Here is a 21,833-nt window from a genome sequence, read left to right on the forward strand (position 1 = left end):
TGTGTGTGTGTGTGTCTGTTGCAGCTCATTTGGACAAGGAATGTCCCCCACATTTGGCAGTCTCCAGGAGTTTTGTGTCCAGGGTGTCCTGGAGGGGACGTGACAATCGACTTTGATGAAAGAAAAAGACGAAGTCCCACCCCTGCTCCCAGGGGTCAAATGCCATGATCTTCCTGACTCAGTTCAAACCCACCCATCACAGATCTCCTCTTGAGCTCCCACTATGCGCCCCTAAAGTCGTTACAGGACCCAAGACGTGGTGAGCTCTGTTAGTTTGCCATCACTGCCCCAAATGCTAGGGACCAAGTGGGGAGAAAGACATTTATTTATTGAGCGTATTGGTGGAAAGGCCAGTGAAATGTTGATACGATAGGCTGAGATTTGTGGGGGTATGGACTGCCCTTCAGGGCTTATCCCTAGTGAAGAAACGAATAAAATAGATTTAAAAAAAAAATACGACCGGCTTTCAGATAGTGCTAGGTGTCAACAGGTTAATAAAACAGGAGGTGTGACAGTGTGATATTAGGGGTGGGTAATAGAAGCAGAGGCCAGAGAAGACGGAAGTCCTAGAGAAGGTGACCCTGCCTGCAAGGAAGGAGCCAGCCCCAGGAACACCTGGGCATTCTGGCCAGCCCCGAACAGCTCTGTTTTGGGGCAGTCGCCACATCAGAGTTTCCATGAGGACACAAAGGTCACAGAGATCCCCAGACTCTAATTTTAATCAACAATGAATCACAGTCACTCTGCGAGCAATACCGCCCCACGCCCCAAGCCCCCACCACACCCAGCACACCCACAATGGCAGTTTGTTTGACCAACAGAGAAAAGATTATTCCAAGATGCACTTGGTGGAAAACCTCCATGGGATGGTTTTCAGTTCCTCTTTTAACAGTGGAGACTCAAAACATCCACAGTATTGGTGGCTCTGGCCATAAGTTAATTCTCACACAGTCCGTCCTTGCCTTTCGAGAATTCTGCATGAAAGGGACGCTGACAGAGAAATGAAGGCAAGAGATTTTATTACCGATAGAGGCGTTTGTGACGTATTAACTGAACAGCTCTGTGTGCTGGCCTCGAGCTGGGTACTCCACCCGTGCTGTGTCCTTCGATTCCAGGAGGAAGGTATTAAAAGCCCCATTTTTAGAGCCCGGGACAGTGGATCTCTGAGAGGCAAAGCAACTATCTCAATGTCACACAGCAAAGAAGCAGCAGAGCCGGAACAAAATCCATTATAGTCCATCAATTACTGATGCATTACTAGTTAATTGTGTTAATTATATTGACCACATGTATTGATCATTTACCAGGTTAGACGCCTTAGGGTCACATCTGATTTCATTGAATTCTCATCATATATTATTACTATTCCCATCGAACAGATGAGAAGACTAAGACTCAGAAAGCTGAAGTAGCTGGCCTGAGTCACTCAGCTCCTAAGCGAGAAAGCCAGGATTCAATCCCGGATCTATCTGACACCCCCCTTTTTTTCCGCAGAGAGACTGATGTCAACAGAGGAAAATATGAAAATGTTCCATGTGGAAGGAGACCAAAGAGATATGACAACCGTATGCAAAACCTGATCCTGGACTGGAAACTACATTGAAGGGAAAAGTGCTATAAAGGGCCTTTCGTGACCAATTGCCCGAGTTGGAATGTGGATGGTAGATTAGATAAAAGTGTTGTATCATCTAGAATTTACGATGTTGGTGACTCTGCTCTGATTATGTAATAGCGTCTCTTCATCTTTAGGAAACACACAGTAAAGTATTCCGAGGTGAAAGGCCATGAGATAGGCAACTCCTTCGTATGGTTTAGAAGAAAATTGTGTGCGGGGGCACGCACGTGTGTGTACGTGTGTGTGCGCGTCTAGAGAGAAAAAGCGAGTGAGGCGAAATGTTAAAAATATATGGCTTGAATGGGTATAGCTACTTTTCTGTAAGTTTAAAATTATTCCCAAATAAGAAGTTCAAAAGAGAGAGGGAAAGAGAATCACTAGACGTCACATAATGAGCTTAGGGCATTTCCTGTTTCCTGCTCCCAGGATAGTTCACCTCTTTTCTGTGTCCCAATTCTTCCCCTCTGCCTGAAATTCCACCATTATTAATTTATTCCTTTAGCTTTACGTCCAGTTTTTAAATGTCTATACCTCTGAGAGTTCTTCGTCGTTCAGATTTAAGGAGACCGAGCTTGGAATGTAAATACTGACCATCATTTACTGAGTGTCTGGCATCAGGCGTGGTGGTAAGCACGTTCTCCACATCGTCACAGTCCCCAAAGCCATTAAAAGTAGGTACTCTTACTATCCTCATTGTAGAGACCTGGGAACCTGGGCCCAGAGAATGTCGTAACTGACCCAAATCCCTCAGCAAATAAGCAATAAGGGCCAGGTTTGAACTGAAACATGTCTGAGTCCAAAGCCCAAGCTCTTCACTTCTGTAAAAGTACAGTATTTCAAACAAGTAAACAGTTTGCTTTCCCAACGGAAGAATAAACTAAATGCCAATTAATGCCAGAACACAAGCTTGCATTCTTCCCAAGAGGCACACCACACGTCTCAACCTCTACTCGGTGTCCCAGGCACCACTCTTATGTGCTGGCACAATAACCTTCATTTTCTGGAGAAGCATCTTTAGAAAAGTATCATGAATGATTCCCTGCCTTGGGACATTAGCTGGCTTCTGAGCACCCACGAGGAATTGAAGGTTCCACGCCAGCAACTTACCAGGTGATCTCAATACCATCACTAGACATTCTGACTTCTGCAGGGTAGTCTCTTGTCAAATGGCTGGCCCACTGTCAATCACAGCTCCTCAAAGTGGGTGAGAAAAAAATGACCTCTCATTCGATCTTACATTTCCCTAAAGGGTCTGATTTTGTCTCACGTTTGGGCAAATGCTCTTCCCTGTGCCCTGAATGTCCCTTGTCCTAACTCCAACTTTTCCTACTAAACTCTGGTTTGCTCTTTTTGTCACGGCCTAGATATCACTTCCTCCAGGAAGTCTTCCCTGAATCCTAGACTAGGGATCTCCTATGAGGTCTCCAGGCACCAAGGTATTAGCTTTGTTTTGTTCCCTCTTAATCTCCTTGTAGAAGCCCATGTCTCCCACTTTATGGGGTCTTTTTAGTCCGACGAAGCAGGGACGATGTATTGTTCCCCAGTTATGGGCCGTCGCCTAGTACAGAATAATGACTCAGGAAATATTTGATCTATGAATACACAAAGGGAAGAGAACTAAAGAGTAATCTTAAACTGCGTTACCATGTGCAGTGATGGGGCTTTGAGTTAAGTCTGTGATTCTATCGTGTGAGAGGCCGTTCAGAAAATTAACTCGGGCCCTGGTCAAGCAGATCGGGTTTTGCATCTTAGGTATGCAGCTCTCTATGACTTTCAGTAAATTACCTAACTTCTCTACAGAGCAGTTTCCTCCTCTGTAAAATGCAGATATGCATTACCTCTGACTCATACTTTTATGGTGAGCTTCAGACATTAGACCCATGGAGTTCTTAGCACTGTCCCTGACCCTGGCAAACAGGATAAATGTTGGCCAACAAGATTGGGATTTGTTATGTTATTATAATTATTATCACGATTATTATTGTTAAAGCCGTATGTACTAAAAGGAAAAGAATCAGACATAAACGTTCAGCCGGCCGCTGCCATGGAAACCTGAACACCTGGAAGTGTAATTGACTCTTCATCCAGATGTTGGAAGTAACTTCAGCATCTGAGGGTCTTACCTCGAGCGGAATCTAACTCTGCAAACAAGATTTCTGTTTTCTTTGTCAAACTCGAACTCAATTAGGGGAAGATAAAGCACATCATTTCAAATTCCTGGCCCCTCATGTCCAGAACCAAGACAGGTGTATTTTCTTAAATCAGGTTTGAAACCTCGAGGCAGGCAAGATAATTCTTGGTCCTTGAAAGCACTTTTTTTCAGGTACGTTTACCCATAGAAAATGGGCTACTTACTGGCTGCAGTCTTCAGTTCTGTGGGTGTGAATGTTGCAGCTAGAGAAGTCCACAGCTGAAGAGGCAGCATAGCATTGTGGTCAGACCCACAGACTGCAGCTCCGGCCCATAGCTAACTGTACCACCTTGGGCAATTTTTTTTTTTTAACCTCTCTGTGCCTCAGTTTCTTCATCTGTAAAATGGGGCTGATGATAGTATCTACCCCAGGGGGTTTATAAAAGGATTAAATGAGTAGGTATTTGTAAAATGTTTTGAACAGTGCCTCATGTTTATTAAATAAAGTTAATAACAGTACTTTGTGATCACCTCAAACAAAAAGGAAAATTCTAGATTATAACCTCCGAGCCATGGCATCCATAGATGTATTTATTTTTGCATTTTTGTTTCAAAGATATCTGCTCAAGGCGGCAAGAGGGAGACAGAGAGAAAATTCTTTTTGTTCTGCCTGTATCGTTGGGGGAGAAATCAATGAAAATTTCATAAACAGTTTGCAACTCTCTCTGGCAAATCCCTAAAATTGATTCCATTACAATTCTTGACTTTTGAGTCCTCTATAAAGATGACAAAAACAAACCACAGGCTTTTCTTGAAGCTAGGAGGTGAAACTTCATTTCCAACAGTAGTAGTACTTTTAGAACCTATAGAACAGTTATACCCAAGTCACAGGTAATTTATTTTGAGGGGTTGTTCAAATATAGAATAAGATAGAACCAGTAACAGATACCATACAATTAAAAGGCACTTTAAAGATCTCAAGACGTATTTGCATAGCTTATCTGCCTTCCACATATGCCCCATGCTCATGTGCAGGACTCAGAATTACGCAACTTACATTATTCTGCATGAATGTCTATTCATCGGCAAGTGGATTCGTGTTTCTAGGCCTTGGTTTTCCTGTCTGTAAATGGGAAGACTATTCCTTACCGCATTAAGTGAGTGAACTACGTGGCACCTCTCGCAAGGTGACTGGCACATATCAGGTGTGTTACTGCCTCACACAGTAGAATTTGAAGATTAGAATATGAGAATAGAGCGCGAAAGTCAAGTTAAATAAACACACCTTGAAAATGTCCCATAAAGGGTATTATCTTAAATGGGATTTGTATGTTAAAAAAAATGAATGTTAAATTTCTCAGTATGATAATGGCGATAGGGTTATGTTTTTTAAAAGGGGCTCTCTAAATACCATTAACCACTGAAAAGAACCAGGTCTTTGTAGGGAAAATGGCTGATTCCAGGTCTAGGCTAGGAAATGTGCAAGATAAGCCTGGGACATCTTGTCAGCAAGGGAGTCATCGAAGACTCCCAGGGCTGCGACAAAAGGACTCAGAAGACAACTTGAAGAGGCTTCCACTGGCCACAGGTGGGACAGCTTGAGCATCGATAAAGATAATAACAGCAAAGGACTGAGAGCATCAACTATGCTCAGTCCATGAGTTTATTATATGTGATATCAGAAAAGTGATCACGTTTGGAAAATTCTAGAGAGCCAACTCAAATATTTTCAAAACTGGTTAATAAAGGGGAGAAAATCAAGTGTCAACTCCTATTCCCATATGAACTGATCCTCTGCATGATCAAAAGTCAAGTAAGAGAAGTCTCTCTGTGTAAGTGGATTCCAGCTGATATATGCAGAGGGAATGGCAGAATGTCACCATTTTGTACACTCCTAATGAATTAATAGATCGAGTCCATGATCATCCATGGTCACTCATGTCACCAAAGGCAGACAATCACATGTTATGTGCCTAGGAAATAATATGGCCCCTTCGAAGAACAAAAACAAAACAAAACAAAATCAGCAAAAACACAGACCCTTATGATGCTTCTGGATCTACAGAAAACTCAAGAGACAAATGAAGACAAGAAGAGACAGGCTACAGAATGGCATTGGTAGGCGATGTTTATTATTCTCAAAAGCCAGCCAACATCAGAACTGGATAAAAGAAACGACCGGTGGGCGTGTTTAAGCGATTCTTCCAGAAGAGGAAGGAAGGGAATATTGGATTGAGCCGTGAAGGATGAGTATAATTTTGTCAGGCAAATTGGAGCAGGAAGGGTTGTCTAAGCCGAGGCCTTGGGGAGGTAAAAAGATCGAAGCATTTGAGAGGAGTGAGCACTTGGCGTTTTCTCGTCTCCCTCGTGCCTTCCTCACTTCTCAGAGCTTTCTCTAAGGCCCCAGGATCGGAACCAGAGTGAAGAGAGGTGCCCAGATTGCAGCCCGAGCTCCCGCACTTGCGAGAGCCTGGGAGCGAGGACCTCTTTATATTTTGCACTCTGGGTATCTTTCCCGCCTCACCCTGGCCCCTACCCAGTAAAGTAACTTTCTCTTTTACATCCTCGACTCCAGAGGTCATCAAACCAGAACAGACTCAGGAAGGGGCTGTCACCTTCCACACTCTGAATGCTATACTCCTGTTCATTCTGTCTGAGATTCCACTCCCGGTTTCCCGACACCTCCCCTCTCCATCTCAGCTCTGTCCCTACACTGCCACCCCTACCACAGACACATGTGGGCTCTGTCAAGCCAGCGCTGGCCCACCCTGTCCGTGTGCAGTCAATGTCTTAAGACTGGGAGCAGGACTTTACACGGAATCTGAATAAACTTTATTTTGTTTCGTAGCAGCTCCTGCCATTGACTATCATCCTTGTTTAGGTCCTTATTTATTATTCAGCATATTAGCTATTTTCCCAAGCCTTGTTTTCATTCATTCATTCGTCATTCATCCATTCATTCACCACACATTCCCTGAGCACCTGTTCTGAGCCAAGCCTTCTGCTACAGGCACAGAAATGAATGACCTATCTCTGCCCTTGAGAATCTGTGGCATAATTCAACAGAGGAAATAGGTAGGTAAACAGCTGATGATGACTCAGTGGGCGGAGTGTGACAAAGAGAAGATTGGCAGTACTGAGCGCATAGTGGGGCATCTACCGCAGACCACAAGAAACCATTTCCACCTGAAAGCAGAAGTTACCCGCATGAACACTGGGCCCTTTGTGCAAGTGAGCATTAGAGGAAGAGCGCCTCAGAGCCTAGTGCGCACCCTCGCTGCCCCCACCCCGGTACGGGCTGGTGCGGGTAGCGCAGCCCAAACACGGCAAAGAGGGCCCTTGAGCTGCGGGGTCCCCTTTCTCCTCTTCTCTCCCTCCTTCGTCCCCACATTTAGACCGCCTCCCTTTAAATTGCGGATGCGAGAGACGGTGAGTGAGTGAACCACAGTCGCAAAGCCAGACGTAAAGAGGCTGACATTCAGGGCCACCAGCCCAGGAGTATCAGCCAACGGGTTTCTGTTCAGAACCCACACAGTTTCTGCCATGGGAGCTTCCTGCTCCCGGCACCTCAGCTAAATAAACTAAGTTCGCAAGTTCTGTAGCAAAGCTGCGCTGCTGAGCGTGGGGGTCTCTTTACTAAGGAAACAGCACCCCCTGCTGTCATTCTGGACTGCAGGCAGACTTGCTTCAGTGCTCAGACCCCGAGCTGTGGCTGGAGCCAGTGGATTTTATCTGCGTCCCTCACTACACTTCGGGAGAGAAGTCCAGCCACACACCACTGTTCACTGCCTTTACGAGTTTGCTTGTTTGCTTTATTTCAAATGAATTTGCTGCTGAGGCTTTGGGGATACCATCTGATTTATTCTTATTATTAATTACAATAATAACATGACTGTTGAACACTCGTGTTAAGCAAAATATGCATTATTTTGTTTGATTACTTCAACAGTAAAGGTTATTGTCCCCATTTTGTATATTAAGAACCTGAAAACATTGATCCCTTGGTATAATTATTTTTAACAATTTAACAATAAGAATTTAATAAGTATTCATTCATTCTCACGACACACCTGTATTTAGCACCTGCTGTATCCCAGGCTGTGAGGTACCATGATGAGTCAGGCACGGTCTTTACCTTCAGGAGGTCAAAACCAGGTAAAATGGGGGAACGAGAGGAGAAAAGAACTAATATTAATTGAGCACCTACTCTACGCCACTCTGCTCAGTGTTTTAAATTTCGCTTTCTCTTCTAACCCTCCAACAATCCTGTGAAGTAAATGTGATTATATCCATTTTACAGATGAGAAGAACCGAGTCTTAGAGATTAAATTACTCTCGCTTAAGGTGGCATAGCTGGTTGGTAGAGGAGCTGGGTCTTAAATTCAGTTCTCGCTGATGCCAAAGTCCTATTTTTCTGATAGTATATATTAGCAAAAATGCTATTTGCAAAAAGTTTGCTAAGGCATCAGAGGGGGTCAGGAAGATGGAATGAGCAACTCTGCCCAAGGTTTGTAATCTTCGTGTTCTGTTGATGAGTTATTTCCTTGGTCATCCAATGAGCAAAAAAATATATTGAAACACATACTACATGCAGCACTCCATCTCACTGAAACAAGGAGAGGGGAGGGAATGTTTGCACTGTCTACTGAGCTTGAGAAGCCGAGGATTGCATCTAAACGATGGACTCCCAGTAAACTCTCCAATTGGGATCAGGTGCTGGGAAGAAAGGACTAACAGGTGTTACAGGTGTACCAGGAGTGCCCTAAGACTGAGGCATGCTGGGAAGGCCTGGCTGAGCTGCTCTCTGTAGCTGGAGAGCAGAGGGCTGAATGGAGGGAGAGCGGAGGAGGCTTCCAGCCAGAGGGCGAGCTCTCGAGAAGGTTCAAGGTAGGAAGCAGGTGCGAATAGGAAAGTTGTGAAAAGGAGAGTTGGGGGAAAGAGGAGGCTGGGGAGGGGGTCACAGGGGATCAAGCCAAGTTTAAGGGCAGAGACCGTTAGCCTGCAGCAGTGCTTCTCAGACTAGCTGTGGGATGCACAAGCTCTCTGTTTGCTACAGAGAGCTTTCGTAAAATGTAATAAAAATAAAAATTAAAAAGCAAAAATATACAAAACAATAGCACAAACTTATGGTTACTCGATGCCACAAAAATTACTCTGTCAAACTGCTATTTTTGTACTTATCCCATAGTGGACCAGGAACAGTTTGCCAACTAGCATCTCTCAAGGACCACCCTTTGAGAAGTACTGCTTACAGGCCCAGGGAGCCATTGTCTCTGCATTTGGAAGAGAAAGTAACATTCAGGCAGGGGACACTTAGAAAACGACATGGAGGGCAGAGACAGAGCCATGTCAAGCAGCCTGAGATGTCTGTGGAACAGCAGATTATTGGGGGGATGGGCTGGGGAGGTGAAAGGCGAGCCTGGCGGGCAGGCTCAGGTCTCGGAGGGCTTGCTCAGCTACGAAGAACAGAGCAGTATGAACTGCACAGAGCAGGCCCTAAACGGCGAGAGCTTTCCAGGGCCATTGCTCGATTCTGAGAGTTTATATATAAAGCATCTGGGGCAGTTCCACCGGCATAAATTGTTCTGTCCTGTTTCGCTCGTCTGCTCATCTGGTTGCCAAACTCAGCATATTCCCTTTCAAAAAAAAAGAAAAGAAGCAGCAGCAGCAGCAGCAAAGATATTAGCCTTTGATTAGAACAATACTGATCAGAGGCGGTCGTCTATAATTCAATTAGAAAGCTCAGAAATGCAAGAACTTTAACGAGTCCTATACTTGCTAGTAACAATTTGACCCAATCACGGATATTTTAGAAATATTCATTTTTTCATCCCAAGCATATTAGGAGCTCCTCCAGGGTAAAGAGGAAAATCTTAAGTATGATAAAAACATCTCCCATTTCCAAGCCCTAGGTCCAAATGTTTTTCACAGCATGTTCACCTACGAGGAAACTGAGGCACCTGAATTGACACGACTAAAGGCAGATGCAGGATTCCAGCCCAGGCCTGTCCGGGCCCAGAGAACCTTCAGCTACCTGGGGAGCCGCAGGACAGTGGACCCGGTGGGTGAGACGGGGTGGTGGAAGAGCTCTAGGGACCGGGGAGACTGCAGGGGAAATATTTCATATCACTAACGCATTTTCTTCAGCTGGCCCCCTAGGGGATTCAAATGCAATGACAAACCAGCTTTATAAAATTTTCTGGTTAGGGTACAAATAAAAATCAATCTAATTGAGCACTTTGAGGAAGGCTTATTAAAGAGACAGTTTACACAGGTGTGGGCAAGATTGGATAAAGAAAGTTGATTGGGCAGTCTCCTCGTGGCTAAAAACAATGAGGCGCCATTTCTGCCCCTAGCCTGAAGGGGCCACAGGAGAGAGCAGGTACCAGACCTGGAACAGGAAGTCACCGGAGGGAGAGCCTGACTGACAGGGCTGTGACCTTTGGAGGAGACACGGCCCATGTCAGTGACCCAGTGAGGGAGAGCAGGAAAAGTAATAAATAGGATCTAACAGCAGCAGCGTCATTCAGAACAACCCCGTTGATGCCTCACTTCCAGGATGGAGTTCCCTGAATTAAGGCTTGCCAAAGCCGGCTTAGGGAGACAGGAAGGCCAGGAGCAGAGCAGAATGGCTCAGGACTCTATCATAACCCCACAAGAAACACACAGTCTTCTAGCGCAGGTGCTTCCCAGGCACCCCTGGGACAGGGCCCAGTGACAAAGGGCTATTTGCATACCAGGCCAGCTTGGAGCAAATGAATTCTCTTCCATCTTCCCTGTTAGGCTGGAGGGAGGTGTTCTCTAGACCTTGAGAAAGGCAAGCTGCTCAGTATTTCAAGGCCTCTGTTTCCTCACTTATAAAAAGAGGGCATCAGGCTTCATGTTTTCTGGGTACCAGGCGATGCTGTATAGAAGAAACTGAGGCTTTGAAGCCGGGCAGATGTGAGTTCAAATCCCTCTACTATAATTGGCTGAATGACTTCAGGCCTACCACATCTCTGGGCCTCAGCTTCCTTATCTGGCAAATGGGGATGATAATGTCTATCCAGGCCAATCATGGCATTTAAACAATGTATGCAAAATCTCTAGCACTTTGTGCAGAGAGTAGGCTCTCCACACATGTCTGTTCCTGTCCTTCAGGCAATGCAGGATAAGGGTCGCGAGGACAGGCTCCGAGGTAGACAGCACGGGATTGAGACCGGCTCTACCACTTTCTGGTCAGAGACCTTGGGCAAGTCACTTAATCTCTCTAAACCTCTGCTCCCTCATCTATAAAATGGGAAAGAAAAAAAAAATGCTGCCTATCTATCCCTATAGGATTGTCGTCAGAACCAAACGAAATAATGAAACCTCGCCTTGCTCTGCCCTGGGTGACATGCCTCCAAGATGATAGACTATGTGTCCAGCGATGACAGAGTCCCAGGAGAAAAGAACCTGCATTTACCTCAGATCCCCGAAGACCCTCCCAGCAAAGGCGTGCTGCCCCTCCCCCCACCCCACCCCAGCATCTCAATTTATTGCCCTAACTGCTTTTTCAGCCCCCTGGTGTGTCTTGGTAGGAAGCAAAAGAAATTCCAGAGACTAGGAAGGGAGCTGTTAATGTAAATGAATAGTCTGGCAGGCCAGTCCCCCTGAAAAGCTCCAGGAAGATAATGGAGGCTTCTGTTTAGAGGCTGGAGTCAGAATGGCTGTTTATTGCACCCTAGGGCCAAGCATTGCCATAGCAACAAATGACTTAGCGACAGACCGTTTCTTTGAAAGAGTTTACATAATATGGATTACTTGGGTTCTTTCTGGAAGGGTTTACAGAAGAACTTGTTTTCTCCCCTTTTCTTGAAAGTAAGGACATTTTGAGGGAATAATCCTTTGTCGAAGCTGTAGGATGAGGGGTGAGGGAAGAGAGAGCCTGGAGGGTTTTGTGCAAAAATGTTAGCAGTTACATTCCCTAAGTGAAGAGATTACAGGCGATTTTTTTTTTTTTTTTTTTTACTTTTGAGACTCTTCTGAGTCTTCCCAATTGATTTGGCTTTGTAACTAAAAAAAAAAAATCGCGTAAACAAAAAAATTGAATACCAGTAGAAGCCTGGACATGTTAAAAAGCTCGGGATCAAAACCGAAGAGGGTGTTTGTGGCCTAAAAGAAAGTTGGGCCTGGCCCTGGTGATGGAATGGCCCACAGGCTTTGGCTTCGACTATGGGCCGGTGTCCCAGAGGTTAGTGATGTGGTCACGTGGCCGGCTGACATCTTGATGAGAGCAGAATTTGAATCCCGCTGTCTCTGGGATGGAGTAAGGAAGCCACCGCTGCCTGCTCCCCCATTTCTTCACCATTCGACTCCACAGCACATTTTGGGCAGTTTCTCCCGAAATCAAAACCGTGTTTCTTGGTGAAAAGCAGTGTTGGGTAACCTGAGATGTGAGGGTTTCCCCCAAAGATCTCGTGAGGGAAACGAGATTTGAGAAACGGCCTCATGCTGTGCAGATATTTATTTTTATATTGTGAATTTGATAATTCATGAAGGTCTGAAGATGTATTTCTCTAAGATGTTTTTTCCAGTGATCGATATAATTGTTTGTGGGGTGGGAGTGGAGGATTGAGGAGTTGGGGGGAAAAAATTTGCAGGGGGGAAAAAATATAAGACATCAAAACTTTCAGCGGCAACTATTGAGCTCCTTCTGTATACTAGGCATTTGCTTTAAAGGACCTCATGATTGTGCAGTAAAGTATATAAGCAACTGTAATATGTCATACTATATTCAGAAACAATAAAATATAATGGCAAAGGGTAGGAGAATAAGCCACCCCAAAAGATGCCTTTTTGGCAAAAGAATTATTTTGAGCTGATGATTTCTGAGAAATTGCAGAAACAGGAGAAGTTATGAAAACAGCAGAAGTTTCCTTTTTATAAGAGACGTGTACTTAAAGGAAGTCTCCATTTGTAAGATCTCCCTCTCTGTGTCAGGAAGAGGAGGGTGACTCTAAATCACAAGAAACTCTTATCAGTGCAGAAGGCACTTAAATCTGCATAGCAAACCTTACCCACCTTTACCGTGCTTTTCCTGGTCACCTCTCGTAACTGGCCTCCCTCCCAACATCTTTCTTTTGTCTTTAGCAGAAGATGGTATTAAAGCCTTTGGCTTGGGCCACCCTGCAGAGTTACTCAGTATCATGTGAATCCCTCATGTATACATGAAGTATATACGTTGTTAAAAACAAGACAACGGGCCCCAAATGGAGTCACTGATGTTAAATCTTACTGTAAATTACAAAAAATAATAACAACAACAAGAACAAGAAGAAGGAGGAGGAGGAGGAGGAGGAGGAGAAAAGAAGCAGCAGCAGCAGCAGCTCCCTGTTGAAAGCTGCCCCAGGGAACATCTGTCAGCTTGTCAGGGACCCCCAGAGAGCTAACTTCCTCTTTCTTCCTTCCAGAATAAACTACAGTAAGTGACAGGAACTTTGAGGCCAAGTAGAATGAAATTCCTAGCTCCCTCCACTTTCTTGGCTGACCATGAATCTCTGACCCTTCTTTTCTGCAAAAACAGGGAATTTATATACACAGGTGCCTTTTGTACAGGTAATAAGATGCAATCTTCACAACAGTGCATTAAGTAAATACTCAAATTATCTTCGTTTTACACATGGGGACACCGAATACTCAGAGAAGATAAGTGCAGCTTATAAACCGAGGAGCTAGGATGTAAATCCAGAGCCATGTAATTCCAAAGCTCGTGCCCTTTTAACCATACTAGGCTACTAGAAACTTCTAGATCTTTCTCGAAAGTCCTTTTTGAGCATTCCAGCAAAAATCCCCCAACTGAAGTCCTGGTGTAAGAGAGGATTTGGCAAAGTGAGATTGTTGTTTAAAACACACTTTGCCCTCCAACCGGCTCCCTGCCGTAGAAGACTGGCGAAAGTTTCTCATTCTCTGAGCAAACGCTCCCTGGTTCCCACTCTGAGCCAGGCACCGGACTGAGTGCTGGCAATACAGGGGCAAACAAGGCCCAGGCCTCGACAAGCTCACAGTCTAGCAGGAAAGCAAGACAAGGGAACGAATAGAGCAAACATTTTTGAATGGTCTCAAGAATATAGGGGGATACGTTGAGAGGATGTGGGCGAGATGAGTTTCTGAGTAAATAGCCCGTCAGAGCTCAGAGACCCCGCGGGATTAGTAGGCATATGGCCCGGCTGCTTTCCAGCCGAACAATCTCAAAGCCAACACCAAGCCTGTCTGAGCCTCAGTTTCCTCATGTGCAGAATGAGGACAATGCTGTTTTGCAAGGCTCTGACAATTAAATGAGATAATGTAGGCCACATTTAACGTCCCTACACCTCCATTACCATCGATCACCCATCGCAATGCTTTCTAATCTCATTTCCTCTTCTGCCACCATTTGAAGTGAGGCCCTGCCATTCCTCACGTGCACCGCTGCGTTAGACTCCTGACCAGACTGCCTGCGTTTACTCTGTGCCTCCTTCTGTCTGATCTCCACCAGGAAGCCAGGGGCGTCTTTCCAAAACCGCCCTTGGGAGCATATCGAACTCCACCTTTCCCATCCCCCACGTGCTTAAGAGCCCTCAGTGGCTTCCCACAGGTGTCAGGAGGGACCGGGAGCCTCAATGCAGCCTCTGTGGCCCTGGCGTGGTCCAGCCCCTGCCCTCTTCATCAGCCTCCTCTCGCCCTAGGCTCCCCCTCCCTCCCTGCACCCCAGCCTGGCCGGACATCCTTTCGAGCCCTCCCATCTGCCAGGCTGTCCCCTCTGCCTGGAATGTTCTTCTCTCTCGATCTCAACCCGAATGTCCCTCCTTCAGGGAAGCCCTCCTTGAAAGCTGCCCCAGCCCTGTCACATGCCTCATCGTGACACATCTCCTTCCTAGAGAGTGCCTAAAACGTGGCGTCTGACCGAAGAGACACTCGAGAAAGATTTGTTGCATGAAGAAATGCATGGTGCTCCATAAGTTTACAAAAGTGTGAGTCCCTTTTTTTCGTTGCCTAGGGCTTCTTATACATGCAAATTCAAAAGGTTTGCTTTTGTTTCGTGGTGGTTTTAGTGAAATAAATGATTTGTCAGTAACCTCAACAGTGCACTCTTAAAATCGTTTCCTATACAAGAAACAGTCGGCAGAGGGCCCCATAGGAGCAATTATTGAAGTCAGATCAGCGAATGTAGTAGCTGCTGGGAGACAGCAGGCACTGGCCCCAAATCTATCTATCCTTGAGCCACTCAGAACAGCACCAGCAGACAATGCCCACCATGTCCAAACTCCTTTTGATCTGGCCTCAAGGAACACAGGAATTCACAGGGCAAGAGATCAGAGCCCTGTGTAGAATTACTCTAACACAAATCTATTGCTTCCTCCTTGATTTGTCAGTTTCTCGCTGAAGTCGCACTCAAGAGCTTGCACTGTTGGGTAGAAGAATCATGCACGGGTGTTGGGAGAAATTCGCTTTCTTTGGGGGCCACTTTTCAGTTGCCAGTCAGTAGTTTCATTTCTATTTTAATTTTCAGAGCATCTGCCCCCCAGCAGCAGCCCGTGGTTTGGAATTCACAGCCCGGTTGTGTTTACACACGATGCTTGCTTGTCATTGACAAATTTAAATTCTGGTCATATTTCATATATTACACAGACCCGGGGAAAAATCCTCGGCGAAAACCTAATTACAGTGAAAGTGCCACAAGGTAGTCGCTGTGAAGGAACTCCTGCAGCGGCAGGGCTGGATGTTCCATCCGCCTGTAAAACGATTATGCCGACAAGATTCCGAGAAATAATAAAATCTGTTTAATAAAAAAGAAGCAAACTATCAGTGTTTTTACACACAAAGTATTAAAACATCCTTCATTTTGGACAGATCCTAAGTCATTTGATTTTTATTCAAATGATGATCCACAGCCAGGAGAGTTTTGTTTGTTTGTTAGTTTTTTGTTTAAATCAGAGACCAGAGTTTTGTCATCTTCCCCACACCACGCAAGGCTGCTTTGACACTTTCAGGCTTGTTTGCCATGAAGACTGCTGCTCATTATTCTCTTGGGTCTTTGGTCTGTGCGCCAGCATCAAAGAGCGGACAGAACGAAGGTAGGATCCAGGGTTCAATTCGTGTGGTTCATCCACTTCCTCTTTAGCCACCGTGGGAGCTGTCCCTCCTTCCCAGGGCTGAGAAGCCACGAGGGTATGACGCCTGCTGTCAGAGTGTGTGGCTGGGCGTCCAGCAGAGTGGCAGGTGCTAATGCACCCCTTACTTTCCTGACTCTGGAGGGTGCCACGTGACAGGCCAACTCATCCTTTCCGTCACCGAACAAAGAATTACTGCGCCCTTACTACAGGCAAACAAACAAAAAGGCTAGGAAACAGAAGAAATAATGATCCGAATTAGGAGAAATCCCAAGAATCACGCAGACATTGCGAATCTGTTTGCTGGTGGCGGGGAGCCTCCACCCCAAACACTTTCATCTCTCAAATGGAAATTAAATGGACTTGAGTTATGCATAAAAATTACATATATAGATATATATATATGTATGCATAGTACATATGTAGTACACATATATATACACAGTGAATTATATATACTATATGTTATATATATGTATGTATGTGTAATTTTTAAAGATGACTGAATTCTGGCATCAGTAGCCAAGGTAAGTTTCCACTATGGTCATGCATTTGAGACTTGTAGACGGTGACCAACCAAGCAGTAGGTCAGTACTATATTCCTCGAAAGGGCCTGTAGTCCACGGGAGGTTAAAATGGGAGGAGCGGGAATTTACAATGCAGATTAAGGAGGCTCACCTGAAATTAACTAAATCGGAGTCTTTGGGGCAGGCCCAGAGCCTGCATTTTCACGAGCTCCCTAAATGATTGTTAGGTACTGTGACATTTGAGAAGCTCTGCTTCGAAGTGGTTGATCAATGATGTGTCACCCTCACCCTGAGAAACAACCTGGAGAGTTTAAAATATAGAAAAGAGGGCTGAGACTAAAGTATCTGCTAGGGTAAATAAATAACACGGAGAAACGGAATCATCCATAAATCTCTCTACCCAGAGACGATTGTTGTTAACATTTTGGTGTCTCTTCTTCTAAACCTACTTTTGTGCACATATACATTTTTGTCATTGCAAAAGGTGAGTGCACAGTTGTAGTCTATTGTAATCGACTTCATGAACATAATATGTTTTTTCCTAAAGATGCTCATTTTTCATTGCATGGCTGGCTGATGAGGGTGAGGCGTGGGAGTTAGGGGCAATGTTTAGAGGGAAAAACATCTGATAAGGATCTATGTCTATAATAAACAGGGGAGGTGTCGTTTGGGGATGGAGGGCTGACATGTTAGAATTAGAAACATATTTTATTTGGGGACAGAAGGTGTTCTCTGATTGGTGGATCTCTGGAAATAAACACAACTGTCGGGAATATGCCTGGCTGGATGAAGGCATTTTCTAAAAAGCCAAGCTTGAACTGTTTTCAGAAAAACAGGCAGAGCGAGCAACTGTCAAAAACAGCACCGTGTTGAATATTGTCAGCTTTCGTCCGCCTGCTCTCTCAAAGACTGAGCTGCTTTCTCTCATTGCAGGAGTGTTGAAGAAAAGAGCAAGCAAATTCTGGAGCAGTGAGTGCATGCATTTTATTATTTTGGACATCAAGTTGGAAAACTTCAATATTCTCTTGGCTTTCATACCCACTGAATCTGTAAGCCTTAGGACTGTGTGTTGTTCTTCTCATGGTTGAAGGGTTTTGAGCATAGGATTGCCAGATTTAGCAAATAAAAGTACAGGATTCCAAATTAAAATTAATCTTAGATAAACAAAGAAGTTTCTAATGTAAGAATGTGCCATACCATATTCAGGACATACTTACAGTAAAAAAAAAAAAAAAAAGATGTTATTTATCTGATATTCTCATTTAACTGTATGTCCTATATTTTATCTGGCAACTCTATTTGGGTAGCTTCCTATTTCAGAGGGAAATGTTGGTACAGAACTATAATTTCTACTTCTCCACCCCCGCAGCTTTATTGAGATATAATTGACATATAACATTGTGTAAGCTTGAGGTATACAGTGTGATAATTTGATACATGTATATATTGAGAAATGTTTACCACAATCAGGCTAGTTGACATATCCTTGACTTCCCATAATTATCATTTTGCTGTTATGGTGAGAACAGTAAAACTGTACTGTCATAGCCATTTTCAAATATGCAATACAGTTTTAATTGTAGTCTCCATGCTGTACATTAAATCTGGCATGCATTCATCTTATAATTGAAAGTTTATACTCTTTGACCAATTTCTCCCTATTTTCCCCATCCCTCAGCCTCTGGCAAACACTACTCTACTCTCTGTTTTATGAGTGCAGTGTTTTCAGATTTCACACATAAGTGAGATCATTCAATATTTGTCTATCTCTGACTTACGTCATTTAGCATAACGCAGTCAAGGTCCACCCATGTTGTTGCAAATGGCATTCTTTTTCTTTTATGTATTTTCTTAATTAGAGATGAAAACATTTTGGTTAACTCCATGAGCGATGTGGAATTTCATTAGTTACATCCTTCTATAGTTCAGAAGGTTTCTTCCAGAGAAAAAGAAAATAACTACCCAGTTTAACCTCAGCTATTTGAAGATGACAGGGGAGCAGAGAATCCAACTTTTAGTTTAGACCACAGCGGCAGAAGTCACGTGCCTTCTTGCTTCCCGCACGTGACCGGCTACGGGGAAAGCATTGCTCTGATGCAGGTGTTTCTTTGATCTTTCCCACACTGGTCATGCTCCTCAAGTAATGTGCTCCTTACCTCCCAAATCTGTCTACCCAGGGGTTGCACAAAGCAATATTCGAAGGCAGGTAGGTGATACTCCAGCAGGAAGCCAGTCCCTAGGCGCAAAGACCAGTACTTCTAATTGATAAGGAGCGGGAGAAAATGGGATTGGGGCCTTGGAGAGCAAGTGGAAGAAGCGAGATAATTTATTCCACTTGTTTTCTTGAAAATGAAGACTTTATGTCAAGAATTTGTAATAAAACTAACTGAGGCACTCACACCTGGCTCCCTAAAATGCTTAATCACCTTGTTCTATAACAGCTCTTCTCTTTATGGCAGAATTTATCAGCTTTTTAATCTCCTTGATTTGATTAACATTGGAATCAACATCTGTAACCGATGTCGGGCTCCAGTAAAGTGCTGCATTTGCAGACTTATTAGGGGAGATGGATCTTTTTAGGGCCTCACTTGTAACAGTCTCAAGTCTTAAGTAGCAAATCGTGCTTTTAAAGTTTTATTTTCTTAGAGAAAAAAAAATCTGTAATTACCGAAGGAGAAAAACACCATAGTAAGCAGTCATCATCACATCAAGACATTTTTAGGGAGGAAAATACATTATTATAATCCGTTCTTCTGAGTTCAGATCTCTTTTTCCCCCCACATATAACATTGATTTAAAATAAACACAAAGCTGCTGCTTCTTTAAAAAAAATAATAATTAAAAGCTTAATGATAATCTTTTCCAGATTACAGTAATTTGAATCTACTTGTAAGAAGTAATCGGCACTCTGGATGGGTGGCAGGTCTTTAGATCCTACTGAAAGTCCTGTGAGCAGAATCCTAACAGGCGGATGGTGCAGTCAAAGCAGGCCCCGCAAACACTGGCTGGACCTGTGGACGAGTTCAGTGTGTTTGAGAAGACGGGGCTCCAGAGGCAGCACCTCCTGGTCAGCCCCAGCCCCCCGCCCCCGTCACCGATTTTCAGGATTTTCAGGGGTAATGCTATCTCACCCCACCTACTGTTTTCACCCTACTTCTCTCAAACACCCCATTTTCTTCCGGCATTATCTATGGAGAGTTTCCAACAACGTAACTGTAATCCTATGGGTCTGAGGTAAAGTTTTCACCAGTCCAAACGAGAAATGGGGGGAAAAGACATACCCAGTAAGATTTTTGTCAAGCCTGTCTTATTCTGAAATGTTTATGACCTTCCTTCCTTTTCTTTCTTCCTTCCTTTTTAATATTGAATTATCCTTGCTTTTATAAAACAGTGATGGCCTTTACTTTTGTTTTGTTAATGTATTTAATTCAGAAAATAAATGTTGCTCACCCCGTATTGGTCACTCTCTGTCTATATGCTCATCTGAGCATCAGTACCACCCGGGCACTTAAGTTCAGTGATCTGCAAGGCCCGAAACATTAAGGAGCTGTGATGTACTTGTTTACTGTCTCAAGAGACTGTATCCTCGACCAGGAGACAACTTGGTCCAGAGAATAGAGCAGAAGGCTCTGGAGTCGCACAGACAAAATCTGATTCTGGTTCGTGCCTCTGAACCAGCACTAAGCTCTCTGAGCTTAAGCTCCATTTTCCATAGAACTGGATTGATAACAGATATTGTCAGAATGCGAAAGCCTCTAATGTAAGGCATGATATACAGTCAGTTATCAAAGAATGGTTATTCTCGGAACTTCTGTGTCTCTTTTTGCTCACTTACTCAGCATTCGGAGAATTCGATGAAAAATGCTCAGCACACATAACAGAAATAAGAAAATGCAAGATTCGGTCTTTCCAGTCGGCGCCAAGCCATGGGCATCTCTCTGGACAACTGGCACAAGCGCCACAGACCGGAGGGGCGGAGAGAGAAAGCTCTCGCACAAGAAGCGAAAATACGACCTAGGACGCCCCACTGCCAACGCTAAGATTGGCCCCCACTGCACACACTCCGTCCATGCACAGGGAGGCAGGAAGGACCGTGCCCTGAGGCCGGAGGTAGGAGGGCATTTCTCCTGGGGCTCCCAGGGTTATATGCACATAACAAAGATTATCCACGTTGTCTACCAAGCATCCAACGTGGACTGGTCCACGCGAGACCCTAGTAAAGAAGCACACTGTGCTCACTGACCGAGGGCACATGGTACCGACAGCGGCACCAGCGCTGCTCTCCACGGCCCCTAGGACGTGAGAAGGGGCTGAGCTGACTCCCGAGGAGGAGATTTTAAACAAAAAACGATCAAAGACAATTCAGCAGAAATATGAGGGAAGGAAAACAAAAGCCCAAGTCAGCAGTCTTCTAGAGAAGCCGGTCAAGCAAGAGCAGGGCAAGCTTTTTGCATGCATTGCTTCAAGACCAGGCCCACGTGGCAGAGCAGATGGCTATGGGCTCTAGCCAGGAGCTGGAATTCTATCTGAGGAAAATCAAGGCCTGGAAAGGCAAATAAATCCTCTTCCCCTGTCTTAGCTCATGTAATAAAGGTGTTTAATTCTGAGGGGAAGGAAGGAAGGAAGGAAGGAAGGAAGGAAGGAAGGAAGGAAGGAAGGAAGGAAGGAAGGAAGGAAGAAGGAAAAAGAAGAAGAAGAAGGAAGGAAGGAAGGAAGGAAGGAAGGAAGGAAGGAAGGAAGGAAGGAAGGAAGGAAGGAAGGAAGGAAGGAAGGAGGGAGGGAAGGAAGGAAGAAAATGCAAGACTCTGACACTAGTGAGTGTCCTCAGTTACAATGCTGAGTGAGAAAAGCACTGGCAGAGACCACTATGAAACTGCAGAGTTGGGCAGGTTAATTCAGGAAGACTCTTTCCAGGATTGGGGTGAGTTTTGAAAGGCATCCATAGCATATTCAGAATGAAAGAGTCTTAGAAAGAGATGGGATCTTGGAGAGCATCTGACCCGAGGTTTTGTGAAGTGTGAAACATATCCCACTGGGGATATGAGAGATGTTTTTACATGGTACATGGGCACTGAAAAACAGAGCACACAGTGAGAGTTATTCCCCTTCCAACCCTTGTAATCCTGATTACATCATGAAGAAAGTATCAGTCTGCGCTAGACTATCTTTAACCTGTCATAAGAACCCATTTAAACAACAACAAAAAATCTGGCTGCAGGATCATAGCCACCAGGAGGCCAGAATATCTAGGTAATTAAAAATATTGTTTTATTTTCATTGTCTTCATTTTTTCCTATTTACCTTCTGTTCATATTTTATTCCATTTACATTGGTGATATAAAGAATTCTAAGCAGTTTTAAATTTTAAAGGGAAATAAATTTAAAACATTAAGGTAATAATAAAATAGGTGGGTTACACTTAGGGCAAACAGTCATAACAGCGGCCCTAC

At 44.4% G+C, this 21,833-nt stretch overlaps 1 pseudogene; it reads left to right on the forward strand.

Annotated features, from left to right (window-relative positions):
* The first annotated feature begins 20,309 nt into the window (after positions 1–20,309).
* Positions 20,310–20,942, forward strand: LOC120613466 (40S ribosomal protein S8-like; annotated as a pseudogene).
* The last annotated feature ends 891 nt before the right edge of the window (positions 20,943–21,833 follow it).

This window comes from Pteropus medius, unplaced genomic scaffold (genome assembly GCF_902729225.1).
Source record: "Pteropus medius unplaced genomic scaffold, Ma_sr-lr_union100, whole genome shotgun sequence".
Classification (NCBI taxonomy): Eukaryota; Metazoa; Chordata; class Mammalia; order Chiroptera; family Pteropodidae; genus Pteropus; species Pteropus medius.